At 32.2% G+C, this 5,703-nt stretch overlaps 1 protein-coding gene across 7 annotated transcripts in view; it reads left to right on the forward strand.

The window, feature by feature from the left end:
* LOC106879161 (basement membrane-specific heparan sulfate proteoglycan core protein) overlaps positions 1–5,703 on the forward strand; it is a 172,540-nt gene that overhangs the window by 47,458 nt on the left and 119,379 nt on the right. The gene's annotated exons all lie outside the window — the stretch shown is intronic.

Consider the following 5,703-nt stretch of genomic DNA (forward strand, 5'->3'; position numbering starts at 1 on the left):
CTTTCTTTAACAATATGAACATTTTAGGCATTTCCTCTTCTACAAAGAGAAAGATGAAAAGGAATTTTTAGCCTGGTAGTTGTTTTTCACTCATCATGCCAATTGAACTTATCAACATTACATAAAGGCATCTTTTAGTTAATTGCTGTGAACACGCACCCTCACGAGATTCCTTAGATTCTGCACTTTGCTATAGGCTTAGTGTAGTCACTAGATTTCTCTGTTGAAGTAATAACTTTACCTCGTGAGTTACCATTTCTAATATAAAGCACTTTTTTTCTGCTGCAAAGGTCTGTCTTCTATACAGAGTACCATAATGAAACACAGCTAAATGTTAATTATGTCTTTAGATCTACTTTCCGCTAAATAATATTTACTTGTCTAACTATAGGGTAATTGTATTTAATTATAGGATAATTATTGTCATGTAATTTCCTGAAATATATGTCTAGCATTAATGTATTATAAAAACAGTTGAACAGTGATTTAGAAATTCTGAGGTTTAAATTGTAGCAAATGCTAATAATTTCTTTATAATAATTGTACTAGTCTTTATTTATACTTTTATATACATACATTCTTACATACATAAATACATATATGCATTCATGTATACTTATATATGCACTCATGTTTACATGTTTATGTGTATACATCTATATCTATCTATCTATCTATCTAGCTATCTATCTATTTATATATATATATATATATATATATATATATATATATATATATATATATATATATATATAAGTGCACATATGTGTGTGTGTGTATACAAAGTATGGATACACTCATAGACATACATGCAAATGCACACATACACATACACACACACACACAACCAGGCTCATATATGTATGCTTATATGTTTTAGGCATATGTGAACATGTCATTAAAAGTCATCAAGAAGTGGAAGTTTCAAGTACAGAATATATGACTACATAACTATATCGGTAGTCTTCCTTATGTTACCAAATATTTAAGCTGCTAAATATATTGGTAAGCTACAAAATTAGGAAAAAAAAGATGTAAGATCTTGAAAGAAAGCAATAAAAAATATCTAAGACTTTCCAAATTCAGCATTTGATTATGTAAGTGGTCTACAAGATCTCCCAACCTCCTATAAATAGCAGCAAATCTCTTTGTAATCCTGCCCTGCTGTGAGGACAAACTAAATAATATAGTCCTTTGGTTTACTAGATACCCTTAAAAATCTGGGATGGTTATGGCTAGAATGTCCCTTTGATTATAGGCCTGCTCGAGGAAGCTAAGCTGGAACAACATATATGTTGTAAAAGGAAGCCTCTATGCAGTTGCTTGGCCTACAAGAAATAGCAACCAAATCCCTTAAGAATCACACACTTGCAATTAACATTGAACGATTTAATCTCTGTTGAGCGATTAAAAGGGATGGTCATAACTGGATAAATGTCTGACCATAAGTTTACTTACTAGCTGTTACTTCAAGCTAAACAGTATCAATGTATTTGTTATTGGCTAAATTTTCTATAGGGTAATTTTCTTTATTAATTTTAGTTAAATGACTGGTATGCTTATACATACATTTAATCGTATCTAAGTGCATTAGTAGCATAAGAAATGAGTAAATGTGTGTCTATGCATTTTTCTTTATTCTTTAATATACTTTGATAAAATGTATGTGCTGGCCCTTCCATACATACACATGCAGTAAAGAGAAAATATCAGAACAAGTTATTGTGATATGCTACAGCACTGGGACCCAAACAATATATTGTGATACTGTTCTCTGATGAGATGCAACTAAGTGCACTGTCAAGAAATTAAAAAAATGAAATAAAATCTATCTTTAAAAATTGCAAAGTACAAGCTTGGATTCTAAATGAAAAATTTAACTTTGCTTCATTTATTAAATGTTGAAGTAATTAATTAATAATTTTCTAAAATATAAATTATTTCTATGTATAAGCTACAATTTTTTAAAAAAACTTTTTATCAGAAATATACCAAAGCATTTTTATTTGCACTGAAGCATACCACGGACAAAAGAAATGCGTGATCCATTGCTCTATAATCCATTGCTCTATAATCTAGATGTATCTAAAACGATTTTAGAGATTACTCTCAATTCTGAGACTTAATGAATAAAGTAACATGTACACATGCCTACATGTACACATGCCTACATGATTGTGTGTACATATACAACAGTAGACATACAAGCATAGACTAAGATGAGCATGATGGATCTTATTTCTCTCTTTCTCTCTCTCTCTCTCTCTCTACATCTTTCTATCTCTCTTGCATAATAACTTAAATGCAGGCCACAAACATACATACACATAGTTTTTATGTTCTTGTTGTTTTTGTTAACTCATAGTTTCTACAAGAGTGAATTAAAGCATGACCAACGTTTTTTTTTTTTTTTCTCGGAATGGCAACCACTGTCACTCTTCATAACTAACCTCACAACAGCCGTCTCACTGAATTAATCAAGCATCAAACTGTGTGGATATTTCTTCTCACCATTTAACCCTATTTTCCAATTTTATGTTATTTTATTTTATCAAATTTTACATTTTCAGTTGTCTTCTTTTTCTTTGCTTGTCTAGCTTAAAGCATTGTTCTACAATATTAGTCTTTACTAGTATTTTATCACTCTTTAGTGAAGGGTTTGCTTCTGTGTATAATGGAAGCCATATCATCTGTTAGTAAGAGCTCCTCCATTGGAGGGTGATTCTGCAAGAGAAAATGAGAGAGAAGCAAAATTGACTCTGTATGTGACTGGCCTTTTAGTTTATTGTCCCCTAAGGATGAAAGGCAAAGTTGATCTTGACAGAATTTGAACTCAGAATTCAATAAAAAAAATGGAACAGTTACTACAAGGCATTTGTCCAGTGCTCTAACAAATCTACTAATCAACCACCTTCTCTATAGGTGTATAGTCTTGGTTATTTAAAGTTATTATGTGAAGGTGCCTAGCTTATTGGTTAGTCTAACAAACATTAGATTATGTGCTCAGTTCTGAAACTGTACACTATAATGTCTTCTTGAGCAAGGCACTTCATATTGTTTCAGTTTACTCTGTTGAAAATGAGTACCAGAAGAAGCTGGGAGTTAACCCTATGGTAACCTAGCATACTGTTTAGGAGGATTCTTGAACTCTCTGTTGCTTACATACCTCAGAAATCAGGACAGTTTCTGGCCTCTCAAGCCCGCACACCCGTGACAAAGTTTTTAAAAATTTAAACTATTTGATATGGAAATGGGCTGTATTTGTTTCTCATATCTTAGTTATGCTTTATGGTTGATCTCTGATTAGATTAGTCTTTCTTTAATTCTTTAGAAATTAAATCACCCATAATTTTTTCCCCCTTCTTTTACATATCTAAACATTATACAGTAATACATCCAATGCAGGAGTTGCTATATGGTTGCTCAACCTGCTAGAAATAGTAGTTAATTCCCCTCAAATTATAAAAAAGTGTTAGCAAGACACATCAGATAAGGTAGTCTTACATGCATAATGATTAAGGACAAGAATGGTTGGAATGGTATTACCTGTAGATCTGCTAAATAAAAGCTGGCCATGTGTGTATAAATAACGATATTAACATTTTTAAAATGTTCTAGCATGGGTGGGAAACAAAATTTTTTAAAATTAAATTCATAAAACAAAGTGTTAGTATCATATAGAATCATCATCACCATCACCACTACCACGTACCATCATGATCATCATCATTATAATCACCTTATTTTTTGAGCATCCATGAATTAAAACTATATTTTAAGCTGTCTAATATCTCTTATGATTTAAAATGCTCTATTCTTAAATATATATGTATTCCTCTCGACTGAATACCTACTCAAGACCATGATCATTGCTACATGCATCATGAACACTGTCAAATGTATCACCTACATGGTGGCATGCCCTGGCAGAAATAGTAAACAAGTCTCTCTCCAGCTTTAGCCTACCATCTTAAAAATGGGAATAACAAACTGAATAATGTAGTCCTAATATGACACTAAAAACAAAAATGTCATGATGGCCACAGTTGGAATGCCTTTGATTCCAGTGTTACTCAATCAGCACCATCCACGTCTCCATCTTTTTTGTCATTTCTGTCAACTACTGTCATTATGTTTATTATCATTACTACAGACACACCAACACCACCACCACCACCACCACCACCACCCCCCCATCATCATCATCATCATCATTTTCTGTTATGATGCTGAGACATTTCATCTTTGAGATGGTTTCAATGTGTATGTGTATTTATATGTAGATGCATTTATATAGATACAAACATGCACACTCACGTGCGTGTGTGCATGTGTGTGTGTGTGTGTATGTGTGTGTGTGCGCGCGCGCGCGCGCGTGTATGTTTCATATGACACAAATCAAGGGTGATTCCAGAATACAAACACTAAATATTGCCTGTGACATTTACTCTAATGCTTGAACATGATTACTGACCTTTGCTCCTCTTCCACCTCAGCTGGCACTTTCTCCTCGCCCACTTGTTTTTGTAATTTTATGTGTGATCCTACAAAGCCCTTTTTTTTTTTTTACTTCTAACTGGTAAACTTTGAAGAATATTTCACACTTAACTGCCTTACCTTTTATTTGCTATCAGCTTATGTAATCACCTTAAGGAGTTAAAAGAAGTGTGTGTGTGTATACTCACACAAATATGTGTACACATTTATGTGTGTCTCTATACACAGTTACATGTGTGGGCGTGTGTTTGTATGTATATTTATGTGTTTGTGTATATATATGTATGTGTGTGTGTGTATGTGTGTGTGTATATGCATAAAACTGAGAATGTTAATCACATTTGTGTATGTTGTTTGTTCAGTAATATGTAATGTTTGGATTGGTTTAACTTTTCTACTTATCTTTTAACTGTTATTCCCTGCTGCCTGCTCAATTATTTTCTTTTAGCTGTAAGTACTTAAAGCGTCTGCGAAGTAATTGCTTTGACAAAGTTTACCATTTATTTTTATCTGTCGAAAAGCAAGGGAACAGTCAATGCTTTGTTCACAGATTTCATCTTAGATAATATGCCATCATATCTAGAAAAAGAAAGTTTGTCTTTCAGTAATTTAATGCTGTGGAAAGCAAGACATAATCCTCATTAACAGCTGTAAAAAAATGTGGAGAAATTATTTAAGTATTTCTTTTGTTCTGTAAAATATTCTAATGCTCTATTCTAACAAGAGTACAATATTTTACATTTATTTAGTGATTCTCTCACTACTACTTCAGCAGCAAATATGGTGAAATCTTATACATTGATGAGAAGGTTGGATAAAACCGAAACATATTCAAAGTTGTCTCTCATACTTGCAAATAGTTAAAATGATATTAAGTCTATAACTAAATATTGAGGTTTTTACATTGACTTTAATATTATTGTTCAAGTGGGTGGCATCTTCAAGTGATTTATTTTCTGTAAAACACATGAGTGCCTCAGATACATTGACACAAATAGATATATCATAAACAGGTGTCAAGGTTTCAAGCCTTATTGTCAATCAGTTTGAGTATGATTGAGTAAATTTTTTCTTTTCAGTTTCCCCAGTGTGTGTGTGTGTGTGTGTAGTCATACATATCACACATGTATATGTGTGTATATACATGCCTGTGTGTATACTTATATATATATATATATATATATATATATATATATATATATATAT

Source organism: Octopus bimaculoides, chromosome 26 (assembly GCF_001194135.2).
Source record: "Octopus bimaculoides isolate UCB-OBI-ISO-001 chromosome 26, ASM119413v2, whole genome shotgun sequence".
Classification (NCBI taxonomy): Eukaryota; Metazoa; Mollusca; class Cephalopoda; order Octopoda; family Octopodidae; genus Octopus; species Octopus bimaculoides.